Here is a 20,089-nt window from a genome sequence, read left to right on the forward strand (position 1 = left end):
CGTTGCAGCCAAATAATCATACCAGTGAAATGCAGGCCTTATCCAAAGAGTTCAAAGGTGTGGCAAATTAGCAGGCTTTTTTGGAATCTCTGAAAATATGAAGCCATGAATAAAAGCTGGACCCAGGGTACAACTCCCTATCCAGCCAGGGGAAGCCACACCTATAGGTAACAGCCACATATACAGTAGGTCTTGTTTGGAGCAAGCAAGCATGACTGAGGGATGCAGTCCTAATCAGTGCCTTGCCAAGCAAAAGGAGGACCTGAACTGGGGTTACAAAACACAGGACTGATTAAATTTCATATTTCTTGAGGCAAAACCCCTAATTTGTTCTAGTCATTATAATTAAGTTGTCAGCTAACTTCTGGGGATGGCTCTGTTTGTTCCCAGCATAGCACTAGACATTAGGTGTCCATTTTCAGGAGTTAGCCATATGACCTCACCCCATATTTGATAAACATCAGGTGAAAAATCACCAGATCTAGACCCATTTGTCTTTGTATGTGAAACAAAATAGTCATTAAACAAAGTATAATCAAAGTTAAAAGTCACATTATGTCCATAGTTAGGGTACAAAGTGTTACACCTGTCTATTTTAGGATTGTTATATGTCATCAGATTAAGAAGAAGCATCACATATGATTGTTGTGAAAGGTAGTCGCAGACTTGGAGAAAGTCCTTTCCCTTAAGTGGAGATGCCCACTACCGGAAGCCTTCAACTAATTAGGAGGGGAGGGCACCATACAACCAGCAATTAGACCAATTGTGGAATGTGGCTTAGGAATGAGCCCAGGATGGGAAGGCGTTGGCTTGACAGTCAAATGGCAGACTCAGAATTTCTGGAATGAGCAGAAGCAGGCCCATATAGATTATCAGTCCCATCTGAAAAGTGAAGAGTAAAAGCATAGAGAATAAAGACATAAAAATGACATGGCTTAGTCTGAGGTGTCAGGATGCCACTTTTTAACTCGAGTTTTGGTACACCCACTAATTAATTCCTGGTACCTTGAAAGCTATGGGGGAAGAAAATAACCTGGTAAGGGCCTTCCCAGAGGGGCTTGAGAGATTGCTCCCCAGGTCCCAATGTCTTTATCAGGACCTCTCTTCCTGACTCAAACAGTGGCTTATTTGACTCAGAGGCTGGAACAAGAATCAATTCCTAGAGTTTCCATAATGTATGTTGAAAAGCTGAAATTTGAGTTATATAACAATGACTGATATTTAAGAAGCTGACTGTCATCTAAATGTTAACTTTAAGATTCCACTTATATCATGAGAAGTCAGTACAGTAAGATTTTGCCCATTAGTAAACTTAAGGGCTTTAGGCACTAGTAAAGCAATAACAGAAATTCAGTTCCATTCAGTCACTCAGTCATGTCTGACTCTTTGAGACCCCATGGACTGCAGCACGCCAGGCTTCCCTGTCCATCACCAACTCCTAAAGTTTGCTCAAACTCATGTCCATCGAGTCAGTGATTATTTTTAGACAATGTGGCCACCCATGTGCCACTACATCTAATTCTCTACTCAGGTACCCTATAGGCTGCTGGTGAGGTCTTCGGGGTTGTGTCATAACTCTCAAGGTCATATCTCTTTGTTCAATGACAAACAGATTAAACTCTGACACTGTGGGAAAGCTCAAAACAGGGGCTTGTAAGAAAGCAGTTTGAAGAGCCTTAAAAGCCTTTTGAGTATCTTGACACTAAACCAGTTTGTCATTTTGAGCTTATTGAATTTCATTTATAACTTTACATTAAGAATGGGCAAGTTCCCCATCACCCAGAAACCAAGTGCAGCAGTAGGCTGTGATGCCTCAAAATCTTCTCAATTGTCTTAAAATCATATGTAGGGGGTGATTTAGTATAGGCTTATTTCTCTCGGGGCCTATGGCCCTCATCTCTTTGGATATGGTTAGGACTAAAATCAATGACTGAAAAATATTTGGCTTGTTCAGAAATTTCAGAAAATAGAGTATAAGCATTAGGCACCACGGGGTGTAAAGGAAGCACAGCCTCATTTATTTTTCATAAATCTTGAACTAGTCTCCACTTATCATTTGACTTTTTAAAATCCAAAATAGGAGTGTTGCATGGACTATTAAAAGGAATTGAGAGGGTAAAAGGAAAGAAGGCCAGAGGTTTCCAGGTGGCAGGAGGAAATAAACTGCAAATGGCAGACGTTTTTCTTTTTCCTTTTCTAAACAAAATTAAAAGAGGCTTCTTTTAATTCTGTCTTGAGGACACCTGGTTCTGACTTCAGATAACCAATGTGTTTTTCTTATGAAAATGCTCTTCTTAAACTATGTTAATGAAACTGCTTATCTGCTTTGGAATCTGCCTTTCTTTAAAATGGTCTAGCCTAAGATTAACTTTTTTCTTTTCTCAAACCTTGGGCTGATAATGGCTCAACAAACCCATATTCCTGTCAATTGTTTTATGGCTGGGGTATAAGACACCTCATGCAATCGTATCTCAAAAGTGCATATTGTGGGAGAGGGGACTGCTGAAACTCCCTTAGCCTTGAGTGTCTCTCTTATTTCATTAATAGCTTCTAAGAGACATAAAATACCTTGCTAAAAACTAGCAAGGAGGCACTCTTTCTGTCCCCTTCTTAGGTCTATGTCAGAAATTTCCCCTATCTCTATTATACTTTAATAAAACTTTGCTGCAGAGAAAGCTCTAAGTAGTCAAAGCTCGTCTCTGACCCCAGATTGAAATCCTCTCCTCTGGAGATCACAAATCCTGGCATAACACATGGCTCACAGCATCAACCTTTCATCTTTATGGATTGTCCATGATCTTCAAGACAAGGTAAGTATGCTTAGAGATCTAGCTCTTTGCTTTCCTGGTAAACACGTTTTCTTCTGTACTTTACTAACTCTCCAGTGTACTTGTGTGTGTGAAAACAGCATGAAAGAGAAGTGCCCTGGCAAAGCGAGGGATGAGCCCTACACTGTGGTTTCATGGAGACTCATAGTGACTGAAGGCAGGCCCAAGGAGAGCCTTGTTGGGGGTTTGTACTGACCTGCCAATGCCAAGAGGCACCCAACATCCCTGCAAGGAGAGTGGCCAGAAATGGGCAAAGCGTGTGGACCAACCATGCCTTTCTTGGTTGGCTTTTCCTGGTCTCTTTAACCATTTTGTAATTGCCTGAGGAATTAGAATAACTAACCAAACATATTGGATCAAAGACTTTCAAGAAACTTGTGATCCACAATGTTGATCATTTTATCACACACTGCAGACAAGAGCATATTCAGTAGCTAGGTGGAGCCACAGCTCCCAGAAGATCTCTCAGGCTAGAAGGCCCTCTCTTAGCTGCCTGATTCAGAGGCTAGTGACCTGAAAGTGAGTCTTTATTACGGCTGTGCCTCCAAACTATGTGGATAGGAGCACTGCTGTTAAGCATGAGGTTTTTGAGGACACAGATAGGGAATCCCAGGATCTGGTCAGATTGGAAGTGCAATGGGCCTCTTCCTTTGGTAATACTAGCTCTTGGTGGACCAGAGGAGGCTCTCTGGTGGCTTTGGAAGGATTGACCCTAACAGCTCAAAGACAACAATCACTTTTTTGTAGCTGGCTAGCCCTTCATCACCTCTTTTGCTATCACATATACTGGTTTGGTTACACTCAGAAGGGATATGTTGGGCTTTATGTTCATGGTTTTATGATTTACTGGTTCTACAGTGGTCAGAAATATCCTCAGGCCTGTGCACAGGCATGCAAGAGATGGATGTTTATCCTGGGGTCTTAGCTTGGGAGACATTCTGGAAGGCTATGCTGTTGCACCCTGGGTGGCATCAGAGGGGGAGCAAAAATAAGGCAAAGGGTTATTGATGAGGAACTGGGCATAATTCTGGGATGCCACCAGGTCTACCCCTGGTGCGTCTCCACCATGCCTTGATGGTAGAATGGGGAGGGATGGTAGTGGGACACCTGTGTTAGTAAGAGACAGGTTACCTACAAGTAGGGAAGGAAGCTTATGTGGAAGACCTGTCTCCACCCTCATCTAGAGCAGGGAGGGATGCCTCCTGTAGAAAAAAAGACACTGTTCACTGTTTTTTTCTCTCTTACAGATGGTAGCTAACAACTCCAGCCTCACTCTTTTGAGCTGCATCCTGGGAACCTCAGATAGATTTGATCCCCAGAGTTTAAAGAACACATGCCTGATCTTTCTATTGATACTGCATAGCCACAGTATCCATTGGAGGACGATGAACAATGGCTGGTTGGAGGGTCTCTTAATTATAATACTGTCTTTCAATTAGACCAGTCCTGTAGAAAACAAGGTAAATAGGTAGAAGTAGCATATATGTTGCCTTTTTACCCTCTGTGAGACATGCCAGACTTATGTCCTAAAGGTATAGATTTGGGTGTGAAACCTTCAGATCCCTCCTGTTCTACTTTGCTCCCATATCAGGGGCTTCCAACTGAGCAAACTGAAAGTCATGGAACCCCTCATGGGAGGATTGCCTCAGTCTTGGTAGAAACTCAAATTCAAACTGCCTCAGTCTCAGTAGAGATGCAAATTCCTGTGTCAATACAACTTAAGACTATGCTGGTTTCAATAAAAAATCAGATAATTGAAGTAAGGGATGCACAGACAGCTAAAACTAAGGGTGAAAACAGGATGGAATGGGGACAGGAGACAAAGAGATAAGGAAAAAAAGGTTCCTCCAATCTATCCCTGGGATAATATGCTAATGGCAGACAGAGATGCTGAAGAACAGCCAATTGAGCTGTTGCCTCTCAATGAAGTATCCATCAGGAAAAATAATCAGTTTATGAGAGTTAATAAGTCCTTTTCTTACCAAGAAATACAAGAATCAAGGAAGATCTGGGAGACTATTGGAGGATTCAGAAAAACATATTAGAGCCTCTAAGGGTGTTACTCTGCTTTATGATCTTACTTGGAAGTACATGATGTATATCCTGAGGCAGATGCTAACTCCTGACTCAAAGACTCGAGTTTTGGAGAAAGCTATTGCCTATGGAGATGAATAGCTTGGTAATGAATTAGCAGGGAAGAGTGATGATGAGATAGACGCCTTACATGTAGGCATCACTGAATGGTCAATACCAAAATCAAATTGATTACATCCTTTGTAGCTGAAGATGGAGTAGATGTATATAGTGAGAAAAAAACAATACGTGGAGCTGAATGTGGCTAAGATCATCAGCTTCTCATAGGGAAATTCAGGCTTGAACTATAGAAAGTGGGGAGAACCACTAGGCCTACCAGGTACCACTGAAATCAAATCCCCCATGAATATGCAGTGGAGGTAACAAACGGATTTCAGTAATTATATCTAGTTAACAATGCTCCTTCAGAATTATTGACAGAGGCCCATAATATTGAACTGGAGGCAGTGAACAAAGCAATCCCAAAGAAAAAGTAAAGCAAGAAGCAAAGTGGTTATCTCAGGATGCTTTACAAATAGCTGAAGAAAGAAGAGAAGAGAAAAGCAAGGGAGAAAGGGAAAGGTGTCAACTAAACACAGAGTTCAAAAGAACAACATGGAAAGATAAGAAGGCCTTCTTCAATGAACAGTGTATAAAACTAGAAGAAAACATCAGGAAGGGAAACACTACAGATGTCTTCAGGAAAATTAGAACTATCATGGGAACATTTCGTCCAAAGATTGGCACAATAAAGGAGAGTAAACATAGAGACCTAGTAGACACTTAAGAGATCAAGAAGTCATGGAAGAATTGTATGAAAAGATCCTAATAAACCAGATTATTATCACGGTGAGGTCAGTCACCCAGAGCAAGACATTCTGGAGTGTGAAGTCAAGAGGGCCTTAGGAAGCACTGCTGTTAATAAATCTAGGGGTTGTGATACAACACTGGTAGAACTATTCAAAACCCTAGAGGATGATGCCATTATGCTGTTGCATTCAATATGTCAGTAAATCTGGAAGACCCAGCAGTGGCCATAGGACTGGAAAAGGTCAATCCTCAGCCCAGTTCCCAAGAAAGGTAGTACTAAAATATCGGCTAACCATCAGACAATTTCACTCATCTCACGTGCTAGTAAGGTCATGCTTAAACACTTACATGCTGCTGCTGCTGCTAAGTCGCTTCAGTCATGTCCAACTTAGTGTGACCCCATAGATGGCAGCCCACCAGGCTTCCCTGTCCCTGGGGTTCTCCAGGCAAGAACTTACATGCCAGGCTTCACCATTATGTGAATGAAGAACTTCCAGTTGTGCAAGCTGGGTTTAGAAAAGGAAGAGGCACCAGAGATTAAATTGACAACTTTTGTTGGATCATAGATAAAGCAAGGGCATTACAAAAAAGCATCTACTTCTGTTTCATTGACTATGCTAAAGACTTCAACTGTGTGGATCATAACAAACTGTGGAAAGCTCTTAAAGAGATGGGGATACCAGACTATTTTACATACCCTCTGAGAAACCTGTTTGTGGGTTGAGAAGCAACAGATAGAACCCTTTATGGAACAAAAGATCAGTTTAAGGTTGAGAAAGGTGTACAACTACTGTCTGCAGTCACCCTGTTTGATTAACCTGTATGCTGAACACGTCATGAGAAATGTCGAGCTGGATGATTTACAAGCTGGAATCAATATAGACAGGAGAAACATCAACCATGACAGATATGCAGATGGTACCATTCTAATGGCAGAAGCAAAGAGGAATTAAAGATCCTCTTAATGAGGTTGAAGGAGGAGAATGAAAGAACTGGCTTAAAACAATACAATATTGTAAAGTTTAAAAATAAAATAAAATTAAAAACAAACAAACAAAAAAAAAACAAATTAAAAAAAAAAAAAAAAGATATGGCCTCTGGCCCCATTGCTTCATAGCAAATAGAGTGGGAAAACATGGCATTAGAGACATATTTCCTTTTCTTGGGCTCTAGGATCACTGCAGATATTGATGGCACCCATGAAACCACAAGATAACTACCTTTTGGTAGGAAAGTTATGACAAACCTAGACAGTGTGTTGAAAATCAAAGATATTACTCTGCTGATAAAGGTCCATATAGTCAAGGCTATGGACATCCAGGTGGTCATGTAAGATTGTGAGAGGTGGACCTTAAAGTGACAAAGCACCATAGAATTGACACCTTGAACTGTGGTGCTGGACAAGACTTGAAATTCCCTTGGACTGCAAGGAGATCAAATCAGTTCATCTTAATGGAGATGGACTTTATATACTTGTTGGAAGAACTGAAGCTGAAGCGCCAGTATTTTGGTCATTTGATGCAAACCACTGACTCATTGGAAAAAGTACATTCTGCTGGGAAAGACTGAGGGCAAAAAGAGACAAGGGCATCAGAGGATGAGATGGGTGCATGGCATCACTGATGCAATGGACATGAACTTGGAAAAACTCCAGGAGATGGTGAGGGACAGGGAAGCCTGGCGTGCTGCAGTCTATGGGGTCACAAAGAATCAGACATGACTGGGTTACTGGACAGCAGCAGTGACAATGACATATATAAATGTTATTCCTATACATCTCTAGCTCCTCTTCTGCTTTTTTGTGCTACCTTTGTTCACAAGCAAAACCTGTACTTTTTTACAGAACCCTTAATCTTGAACTTCCACAGGCTCTATTCCAAATAAAGTTAGTTTATTTTAGGAGAGCCACACAGCTCTGTTCTTAGGACCTGTTTCTCAACTTCTGCAGAATCTCTGTGCTACTGCTCCAGAGATATGACAGGAAATTTTTTTCTTGCAGTGCCATTCCCATACAAGCAAGATTCTAGGCTAGTAGGCAGGAGGGGATGGGACATTGCTGGTCTTCTTGGTTTGTCTCTTCCAGTAAGGATCTCTGCCCTACAGGGAACCTGGCAAAAAAGATTATTGAAGCCTAGTATTCTCGGCTTACCATGCCTGGTATAGACTTTCTGTACTATGGATGTGAGCTGGTAGAGGAAGCGAGTCTTCGATCTCTCTTGCCTAGAAGAGCTTCTGCAATAGAACTGGAAAGGATAAAGTGTGTTGGAGTTAACCTCTTCTGGAAATGAATCATTGTCTTGAATAATGAATCAATATCTTGAAACCTGAGGGGAAAAGGCAAGTCCTGTGTAATTAGCTATATCCAGGGAATAAAGTTTCTGTTGCACTGAGCTGGGAAAGGTGAGAGGTGGGGAATAAGGCATGGTTCAAATGCCATAGACTCTAGCTTATCTTACCAAGATTTACTAGATTTTCTTGAATAAATGTTTCCCTAGGGCATTCTCTGGTGGTGCCGTGAATAGGAAACCACCTACAAATGCAGGAGACACAGGTGTGATTCCTGGTCCTAGTTTAAGAAGATCCCATATGCTGGGGAGCAACCAACACTGTTCACCACAACTACTAAGCCTCTGCTCTAGAGCCTGCATAATGCAGCTACTGAAGTCTGCAGGTCTAGAGCCAGTGCTCTGCAACAAAAGAAGCCACAGCAATGAGAAGAATGAGCACCTCACCAAAGAGTAACCTTGGTCATTGCAAGTACAGAAAGCCCCAGCATAACAACAAACAAACAGCATTAATCAAACTAAAAAATTAAATTAAAATAAAAACATTTTTTCATGTGCTGTAGACTTTAGAGCAATTTCTATGTATAGTAAATATTATTTTTCTTTTCTTTTTTTAAACTTACTAGTTACTGATGTTTTGCTGATAAAGGGGAACCATGGAGCTTCTCATGATGCCACAATTCTAGAGGTGCTCTTTCAAACAACTTGTTTTTAGAGTGAATAAACCCAGGACTGTTCTGAGCATGAAAATAATGAATTCCCATTCTAGTTTTAACACTTCAAATGTATTATTTAACCTAAAATTTTCCTCATTTATAAGATGGACAATTTGTGCACATCTCTCTCAGAATGTAGAGAAGATAGAAAGGCTATTAAAATAGTGTTATATAAAGCACCTAGCATAGAAGTTAATCATAGTAGACACTCAATAAATATCACTTCTCTCCACTTCAAGGAATTGACCATCTCAGGCTGGATAGCTATTTCCATAACTATCACAGTGTCTGGAGTATGGGTTATGTGCACAATAAATGTTGAACTGGGCTGAAGGAAGCGTAGATAACTGGATTCATGGGTGGGTGGTGAGTGATTTCTAAGATTCTAATTATTGATTTACCAATATTAAAAACAAGGGGTGATGTTCAAAAGATTTTAATGGTACATCCTGAGCAGAATAATTAGAAATGATGTGGGATCACAGGAATGGCTACATAATAAACAGAATACAGTAAGAATAGAATATAGGGCTGCTGCTTTAAAAATGATTCAAAATTTCATGATGCTGACAGCAGATCATTAAATCATGGTTGAGGCCCTTCCAAGCATCCAAGAGCAAGGACCTGTGTCACTGAGTTGATCATATAACCATGAAGCTCATTCTCACTCACATTTGTCTAACAGTAAGATCCTAGGGAACTCCTCCTGCTATCCCTTAGTTGCTCTGAGAGCCTAAGGGAGGGAGTTCAAAGTAAGGAGCTAGGGCAGCCCTAGATGGCAGAAGACAGATGGCCAAGAGAGGGACCATGGCTGAAGGCACTGTGTATATACCAAGTATTTGGGAACTATTGAATGCCTTAAAGATCTATCACAATGCAAAACAAATTTTTAAAAAGTGATTAAAAATTCAATTTCAGAAAATTTAGGGTCACATTACTTAAAGGTTAATAAACCTATACAGCTAGTGGGTCAGGAGTTCCAGGGCTAATTTGCAAGTTCCAACTCTGTAGATTTGGTGCCACGTGGTCGGCAGAGGCCGTTTTGGGGGCAATTCTGGTAGGGTCTTCTAAGTTTGTGGCAGGGAGTCCTTAAATTTTTTATGAGAACCGCTTGCTATGCATGTTGTGAACTGAAAAATGGAAATACCATGGTCTGAAGATCCACTCAGCCTCCAAACATGTAGTTACCTACCATTTTCCTGGCTTTTATGACATCTCTGTATTCTTATGTTTTTATGATTTTGCTTCAAATTTGTCCTTCTGAATTTTTCATAATAACGAAGTAGTAAAATATTAACCAGATGATTATATAAACACAACTTATGAATCTCTAAACTATCAATAAGTCAAATGTTTATATCACACAATGCTGTAGTGAGTAGGTCTTCAATAAAAGTCTCAGTGCAAATAATGGAGCTTGTCTTTAAAGGTCATTTTTTAGAGTTGTCTCACATTTTGGAGACTGAAAAAAATGAAGATTTCCTTATCTTTCATTTTAATATTTCTTATGCATAGCAAGGGCTTCCCTGGTGGTTCAGTCCATAAAGAGTCTGCCTGCAATGCAGGAGTGCCAAGTTTGATCACTGGGTTGGGAAGATCCCCTGGAGAAAGAAACGGCAACACACTCCAGTATTCTTGTTTGCAGAATTCCATTGACAGAGGAGTCTGGTGGGCTAAAATCCATATTGTCAGAAAGAGTCAGACACAATTGACTGAGTGACTAACACTTTCAACTTAACTGCATAGCAATAAATGAGTAATCACTGGAAAAGCTTAAAAAGTACACAAGGCTTATCATTACCATCTTTTATAGAACAGTCTTATGGACTCTATGGGAGAGGGAGAGGGTGGGAAGATTTGGGAGAATGGCATTGAAACATGTAAAATATCATGTATGAAACGAGATGCCAGTCCAGGTTCGATGCACGATACTGGATGCTTGGGGCTAGAGCACTGGGATGACCCAGAGGGATGGTATGGGGAGGGAGGAGGGAGGAGGGTTCAGGATGGGGAACACATGTATACTGGTGGCGGATTCATTTTGATATTTGGCAAAACTAATACAATTATGTAAAGTTTAAAAATAAAATAAAATTAAAAAAAATAAATTCCATATATATGCGTTAGTATACTGTATTGGTGTTTTTCTTTCTGGCTTATTTCACTGGGGTTGGTGAACTGAGATGACCCAGAGGGATGGTACGGGGAGGGAGGAGAGAGGGGGGGTTCAGGATGGGGAACATGTGTACACCCGTGGTGGATTCATGTTGATGTATGGCAATACCAATACAATATTTTAAAGTAACTAACCTCCAATTAAAATAAATAAATTTATATTTAAAAAAAAGTACACAAGGCTTGCGCTTCCAAAACTAGTATGGTATACTAGCTTATTTGATATACTATGGAACATCTTGAATCCGAGGCCTATACCTATATTCAAAACTATTTCATGCCCCAGCATTTTCTTGTTGTCTTATTCCCTTAGGATCTTATTTTCTACTAAAAAATTACCAAATTCATAGGCTAGGATTAGGTAAGAATTACAAGGATATAATCCAGAGAAATGACTAATGATATGAGCTTTTTGGCATGAAAAATTTACAGTGGGAAAATAGGCATCTTTTGTGAAGTTCCAGAGCTATTCCTGAATAAGATACATTGTCATTTACAAAAATTCAATGTTATTTTTCTATAACTTAAAACATCCAATAAGAACTGTGCAAAAGCCTTAAGACCACATGCATCTCATGCAAGTCCTTTTTTTCTAAACTGAAACTTATTAAGATTCTATCAAGTGATAGCCATCAGCACAAAAGAAATCTGTCTTCAATAACATGGTTATGATTGCATATAAAAAGTGAAACTTAACGAAAACAAAAAACAACTTTGTAAATCAAATATGTCCTCTTCTTATACATTGAGTAATGTCTGACTCTTGCGACCTCATGAACAGTACTTCAACTTTAAAAAAGAAGCTTGTTTGTATAATACTTAAAAGAATGTACATTTTGAGGATGTAGCTAAAAACTCACCATGTCTACTTTATACAATGCCTTGACTAATACGAAGATATAGTTCAGGGCATGACTTTTTCAATGGTCACTTTCACTTCCATGGCATTTCAGGTCTCCTATATTATTGAAACAAATTTAAAACATAGAATAAATGTTCTTATCTGAGTTCATGTATCTTTAGTTAATTGAGTTCTTTATTTCTGCCAGGTTTTTCTCCATACCCCTCAGTGAAGATTTGGCTTATTTGCTTATTGTTTATCTCTATCTAAATTGGGAGTAAAATACAAATTCAATGAGGACAAGGATTTATTTTTTTGTTTGTTTGTTTAATGCTATAACTCCAATGCCTTAAACACTCTGATACATAGTAGGTGCTTAACAAATATCTAATGTAAGAAAGATAATTATTCCAGTATATAAATAGAGAGATAATAAGCACTGATTCTATTATAATGGAACAACATAAAAGGAGATGAATGATTTATATAGATGGCAATATATGTTTCTGTCTGTATCTGTTATGCATTCATATGCCTTCATGTGAAAGAGCAATGCTGAGTTAATTTCCTTCAATTTCAAATAATGACTAATATTTATATTGGTAAAGCTATTATACTGTGAAGTAAAATAATATTCTGCCTCATTGTAAAGTTTTTTTTTAGCTTATTGCTATTTTTGTCTTCCTTTAAAGTTTATTTTATTTTATTTTTTTCTTTTATATTTGAGTATAATTAGATAGCAATGTTGTGTTAGTGTCTGGTGTACAGCAATGTTAGGACTTCTCTGGTGGCTCAGATGGTTAAGTGTCTGTCTACAATGTGGGAGACCTGGGTTCGATCCCTAGGTCAGGAAGATCCCCTGGAGAAGGAAATGGCAATCCACTCCAGTACTATTGCCTGGAAAATCCCATGGACAGAGGAGCCTGGTAGGCTACAGTCCATGATGCAATTGCACATATTTGTATTCTTTTTCAAGAATACAAATTTTTGTACTTGTATTTGTATTTCCATTCCCATGTAGGTCATTACACAGTATTCAGTAGAATGACCTGTGGTAGACAGTAGGTCTTTGTTGGTTATCCATTTTAATATATTACAGTGTATACATTTCAATCCCAAACATATTTAATCTCATATATATTTTATCAAGTCACTTTAAATCAGTGTTGGAATTAAACAGAATGCTATCATTTTGCTAATGATAACGTATTAATTCGAAAAATATTGATTAGGCACAGTACCAGACACTTAAAAACAAGTGACTAGTGTGAAATTTCTTTACTCTTGAGAATCTAAAACACTGGACTATGTTGATTAAAATAGTGTTCCTCCCAAGAGAACTGTCACATTCTCTTTACCAACAGAAAAACAAGAATCTTGATAACTGAACTATAACAAGACTCTGAGTTAAACTATTTAAAACCAAACATTAGATTTTCTATAAACCCATGTTCGATTGAGGCTCTTGCTAATTCATCTTCTTTGTTTGTTGACTATATGCAAGAACATTTGCACATTCAGTTCAGTTCAGTTTCATCAGTCAGTCCTGTCCAACTCTTTGCGATCCCATGAATCACAGCATGACTGGCCTCCCTGTCCATCACTAACTCCCAGAGTTCACCCAAACCCACGTCCATCGAGTCAGTGATGCCATCCAACCATCTCATCCTCTGTCGTCCCCTTCCCCTCCTGCCCTCAATCTTTCCCAGCATCAGATCAGATCAGATCAGATCAGTTGCTCAGTAGTGCCCGACTCTTTGCGACCCGATGAATCGAAGCACGCCAGGCCTCCCTGTCCATCACCAACTCCCGGAGTTCACTGAGACTCACGTCCATCGAGTCAGTGATGCCATCCAGCCATCTCATCCTCTGTCGTCCCCTTCACCTTCCGCCCCCAATCCGTCCTAGCATCAGAGTCTTTTCCAATGAGTCAACACTTCACATGAGGTGGCCAAAGTACTGGAGTTTCAGCTTCAGCATCATTTCTTCTAAAGAAATCCCAGGGCTGATCTCCTTCAGAATGGACTGGCTGGATCTCCTTGCAGTCCAAGGGACCCTCAAGAGGCTTCTCCAACACCACAGTTCAAAAGTATCAATTCTTCGTCACTCAGCTTTCTTCACAGTCCAACTCTCACATACATACATGACTACTGGAAAAACCATAGCCTTGACTAGACGGACCTTTGTAGGCAAAGTAATGTCTTTGCCTCTGAATATGCTATCTAGGTTGGTCATAACTTTCCTTCCAAGGAGTAAGCGTCTTTGAATTTCATGGCTGCAGTCACCATCTGCAGTGATTTTGGAGCCCAGAAAAATAAAGTCTGACACTGTTTCCACTGTTTCCCCATCTATTTCCCATGAAGTGGTGGGACCGGATGCCATGATCTTCATTTTCTGAATGTTGAGCTTTAAGCCAACTTTTTCACTCTCCACTTTCACTTTCATCAAGAGGCTTTTGAGTTCCTCTTCACTTTCTGCCATAAGGGTCGTGTCATCTGCATATCTGAGGTTATTGATATTTCTCCTGGCAATCTTGATTCCAGCTTGTGTTTCTTCCAGTCCAGCGTTTCTCATGATGTACTCTGCATATAAGTTAAATAAACAGGGTGACAATATACAGCCTTGAGGAACTCCTTTTCCTATTTGGAACCAGTCTGTTGTTCCATGTCCAGTTCTAACTGTTGCTTCCTGACCTGCATACAAATTTCTCAAGAGGCAGGTCAGGTGGTCTGGTATTCCCATCTCTTTCAGAATTTTCCACAGTTTATTGTGATCCACACAGTCAAAGGCTTTGGCATAGTCAATAAAGTAGAAATAGATGCTTTTCTGGAACTCTCTTGCTTTTTCTATGATTCAGCGGTCTTCTCAAATGAGGCAGCTCTTCACATCAGGTGGCCAAAGTATTGGAGCTTCAGCTTCAACATCAGTCCCACCAATGAATACTCAGGATGTTCATCACCCAGGATCTCCTTTAGAATGGACTGGTTGGATCTCCTTGCCATCCAAGGGACTCTTAAGAGTCTTCTCCAACACCACAGTTCAAAAGCATCAATTCTTCAGTGCTCAGTTTTCTTTATAGTCCAACTCTCACATCCATATATGACCACTGGAAAAACCATAGCCTTGACTAGATGGACCTTTGTTGACAAAATAATGTCTCTATTTTTCAATATGCTGTCTAGGTTGGTCATAACTTTCCTTCCAAGGAGTAAGCATCTTTTAATTTCATGGCTGCAGTCACCAGCTGCAGTGATTTTGCAGCCCCCAAAATAAAGTCTGACACTGTTTCCACTGTTTCCCCACCTATTTCCCATGAAGTGATGGGACCGGATGCCATGATCTTCATTTTCTGAATGTTGAGCTTTAAGCCAACTTTTTCACTCTCCTCTTTCACTTTCATCAAGAGGCTCTTTAGTTCTTCTTCACTTTCTGCCATAAGGGTGGTGTCATCTGCATATCTGAGGTTATTGATATTTCTCCTGGCAATCTTGATTCCAGCTTGTGCTTCTTCCAGCCCAGTGTTTCTCATAATGTACTCTGCATATAAGTTAAATAAGCAGGGTGACAATACACAGCCTTGACACACCCCCTTTTCCTTTTTGGAACCAGTCTGTTGTTGTTCCGTGTCCAGTTATAACTGGTACTTCCTGACCTGCATACAGGTTTCTCAAGAGGCAGATCAGGTGGTCTGGTATTCCCATCTCTTTCAGAATTTTCTACAGTTTACTGTGATCTACACAGTCAAAGGCTTTGTCATAGTCAATAAAGCAGAAATAGATGTTTCTCTGGAACTCTCTTGCTTGTTCGATGATCCATAGGATGTTGGCAACTTGATCTCTGGTTCCTCTGCCTTTTCTAAAACCAGATTGAACATCTGGAAGTTCACAGTTCATGTATTGCTGAAGACTGGCTTGGAGAATTTTAAACATTACTTTGCACATTCATAATTACTAAATACGCTAAGAGAAAATTAATTTTCCTGACAAATAGCAAATAATTTAGTTACTATTCTTTTTAAAATACATTTCCTTCAGTAACTATATCGATGTATTTTATGCTTGTTCCCTCTTTCTGACATTATATAAGTGGATTCATTTGAATCTCAGTAGAGAAGAGGCACAGACTATAAAAATAGTTGAATAATGAGCATTTAGTTTTTCAAAATCATATAAAGGAGACACAAAATAAACTCAAGATTCTGAAAAAATAAATATATGCTTGTAAGTAAAACTTCAGAATAAATGTACAACTGCAACTGGTACTACTACAGATTTGATTAACATCTAGTATGTATATAAGAAAATCATAAAAAAAAGAGATGGTTTTCTGAACTTAAACTTTGGTGAAGAGACACTAAATATTAGTGGGCAAAGCAATAGTCAGGAAAATAAAATGTGATCAGTGTTGTTCGATTAAAAATATTTTCCAAAATACATGATCTGGAGTGATGAGTCTTTCATGAAAAAATTATTAGAGGACTAATTTAGGTAAGTAATAACTGATGGTATAAATAGTAGCAGAAGTTTTGCTGAGCAGAAGATGTATTTAAACATTAGATTAAAGATAAAACACCTGAGGAATGCATAGTAATAAAACACAATGAAAATGCTCCAATGGAAGTGTGGAAATAAGATGACTTTTTAAAGTAGACTGGTGAAATCAATGAGATACCACTACATACTTATTGGAATGGCCAAGTACATAAACCTAACAAAACCAGTTGCTGGTCAGATGAGGAACAATAGAAAGTCACATCCATGTTATGGGGAATGTAAAATGATACAGTCACTCTGGAAGAAATTTCTTACCTAGCTAAGCATTTTCATACCATATGATCTAGCAATTATGCTCCTAGATAGTCCATCAAATGATTTAAAGGCTAATGACCACAAGAAAGCATGAACATGCAGTATATAACAGTTTAAATCTTTCTCTCTCACACACACACAAATTGTAAACCACCACAATGTCCTTTAACAGCTGAATGGATAAAGAAACTATGGTACATCAATATAACAGAATATTATTTAAGAATAAAAAGAAATGAGCTATCAAATCACACACAAAAAAATGGATGAAACCTGAATGAATGTTATTAAGTAACAGCAGGGAGTCTAGAAAAAGTTATAAACTGCATGACGCCAATTATATGATATTCTGGAAAAGGTAAAACTGTAGAGTCCAAAATTTATCAGATTTTTTTTTCCTTTTGCTTCAGAATAGCTTTATTAGTTTGAATACAGTTTGTCAACACTCAACTTTTCTTCTCTTACTTTGACGCACAAGTCCACTCAAAGTCCTCATCATCCCATATCTCATATATTGTAAGGTTATTTTTAAATTAATTAATTTATTTTAATTGGAGGCTAATTACTTTACAGTTTTGTGGTGGTTTTTGCCATACATTGACATGAATCAGCCAAGGGTGTCCTGAACCTCCCTCCCCATCCCATCCCTCTGGGTTGTCCCAGTGCACCGGCATTGAGTGCCTTTCTTCATGCATCAAAATTGGGCTGGTCATCTATTTCCCATATGGTAATATATACGTTTCAATGCTACCTCAAAACTGGGGAGGTTTTGGACTGATTAGAATGTGACTTATTATTCCAAGTTGATTTTGAATTCTGCAACATATTGAATTGATATGTTAGTTGGGATATTTTTGACCTAGTCTTCAGGGTTTTCTATATAGATTCTCATGTCATTTACAAACAGAGGCAATTTTATTTCTTCCTATCCAATTTATTTATTTTTCTTGCTTGCATACTCTGGGTGGGACTTCAGATACTATATTGAAGAGAAGTGGTGAGGAGGGCACCATTTTCTTGTTCTGATCTTAGAGGAAAACTTTTAGATTTGAATCACTGAGTATGGTGTTGGATGTGTAGTTGACATATATGTCCTTTTTCATGTCTAGGTTAATTCCTTCTATATTTAGTTGGTAGAGAGATATTACTATGAAAGGATATAGATTTTTAACAGATGGTTTTCCTTCTGCATCTGTTGAAGTGATGCTATGGTTTCTATCTTTCATTCTGTCAATGCAGTATATAGCATTTATTGAGACTGGTATGATGAACCATCCTTGAATCTCAGGGGTGTATCTCATATGACCTCAATGTAGAGCCTTTGAATGTGCTTTGGAATTTCATTTGCCAATGTTTTTGAGAATTTCTGCATGTACATTTCTTAGGGATATAGGTGTGTAACTTTTTTTTTCTTGTATTGGCCTCAACCACTATTGTGTCAAAGTAAGGTTGACCTCACTACAATTTTGATATAATTCTCTTGTCTTCAATTTTCAGAATGGTTATCATTAATTTTTGTTGAGTAGAATTTTCTAATTCTACTAAATGTTTGGTAGGATTCACTAATGAAGCCACCTAGTCCTGGTCTTTTGTGTGTATGTGTAAGGGTGGGTATGGAAATTTCATTATGAACCCAATCTCCTTATTAGATTTAAATCTATTCAAATGATCTCTTTCTTCATGATTCCAGTCTTGGTAGGTTTTATTTTTGTAACACTATACGAATCTGACAGCAATGCAGTAGACTCAGATTTGTCCAGTTCCTGGATATGGAAGATACCTTGAAGAAGGGACAGGCTACCTAATCCAGTATTCCTGGGCTTCTCTGATGGCTCAGACAGTAAAGAGTCCACCTGCAATGCAGGAAATCTAGGCTCAAACACTGGATTTGGAATATACCCTGGAGGAGGGCATGGCAACCCACTCCAGTATTCATGCCTGGAGAATCTGCATGGACAGAGGAGCCTAACGGGCTGCAGTCCCTGGTATTGCAAAAGTTAGACACAACTGAGTGATGAAGCATGCATGCATTGTTAATCTTAGTCTACTATGATCCTTTGTATATATGCATTATCAATTGTATTGTTTCTTCTTTCATTTCTGATGCTATTTGCATCATCTCTTTTATTAGTCAATCTAGCTTAGAGTTTGTCAATTTTATTTATTTTTTTGAGAAACCAAAACTGTTTCACTGATTTTTCTTTTTTTTTTTTTTTTCTGGCCTATATCTCATTTACTTCTGTCCTGCAAATCAACATGTATGCATACTCATTTGTATCTGACTCTTTGAAACCCCATGGACTGTAGCCCACCAGGATCCTTTTTATCTGGAATTTTCCAGGCAAGAATACTGGAGTGGGTTGCCATTTCCTACTCCAGGAGATCTTCCTACCCCTAGGATTGAACCCGTGTCTCTTACATCTTCTGAACTGTCAGGTGGATTCTTTACTACAGAGCCACCTGGGAAACCCTAGAACAAAGTAGGAAGGAAATTTACATGACACATCAAGACAGAGCAACAGGAGAATAAACCTACTTAAATGGTGAAATAAGAGAAAACAGAAAACCTATCTGATGAGGTAACATTTAAGCCATGATTTGAGGGCTGAGGAGCTATCCACTAGCATGAAAGTGAAAGTGTTAGTCACTCAGCTGTGTCCGATTCTTGGAGACTCAGTGGAATGCAGCCTGCCAGGATCCACTGTCCATGGATTTATCCAGGCAAGAATATTGGAGTGGGCTGCCATGCCCTACTCGAGGGGGTTACCTGTATATCACTTTTGAATATACACTTACCCACTTATCCAAAATTCAACCCAGAGAAGACTATATGTACTCCTTTAGGACATTCTTAACTGCCTAACTGAGCACTCAGACACTGGAAATAGGATTCCTTGCAACTTCCTCCATGTCATAGATATGTTTTAGTCATATCTACATAGGTTTTCACATTGGACTGAAGCCTTCCCTTGCAGACAGGCTACTGCCTCTTCTGTGACAAAAGTCCTTTTTTAAAAGATTATCTCTATCTAGGTAACTCCTCTCAAACTTCAGAATGATTGAGGCCCCCATTTTGCTCGTCAATTACTCTGGCTAGCTTTAAAACACTTTCACTGTGCTTACCACTCTTTGTCTTCTGGTTTAGTCAAATGCACTAATGACATTTCTTAAGACTTAGAAAAATTTGTTGAAGCTCTCCAATTACCTTTGCCAAAAGCTTTCCCATTGAGCTTGTTGAATCACAGATCCACCCCTTTTGGAACACATAATCTCTTGCCCTTTGAGATAATTAAATGATACTCACATGTCGCCTGCCTCTTTTGACCCATGACTGATAAAAGGAGAGGTGCTCTGATATTTCAACACATCTTATAACCTAGAGAATTCCTCTACTGGAAGAAACACTTCCAGAAGGACCTTCTTCAACCTTGCTGGAAAGGGGCCTATCAGCGACTGCTAATCAACCCTTGTGCCACCAACTATTATAATAGTCTCTTGGACTCGCATGATACACCTAATGAAAGAACCAATCCTGATTGGACCTGCATTTCAT

The sequence above is a fragment of the Bos javanicus genome, chromosome X, assembly GCF_032452875.1.
Source record: "Bos javanicus breed banteng chromosome X, ARS-OSU_banteng_1.0, whole genome shotgun sequence".
Classification (NCBI taxonomy): domain Eukaryota; kingdom Metazoa; phylum Chordata; class Mammalia; order Artiodactyla; family Bovidae; genus Bos; species Bos javanicus.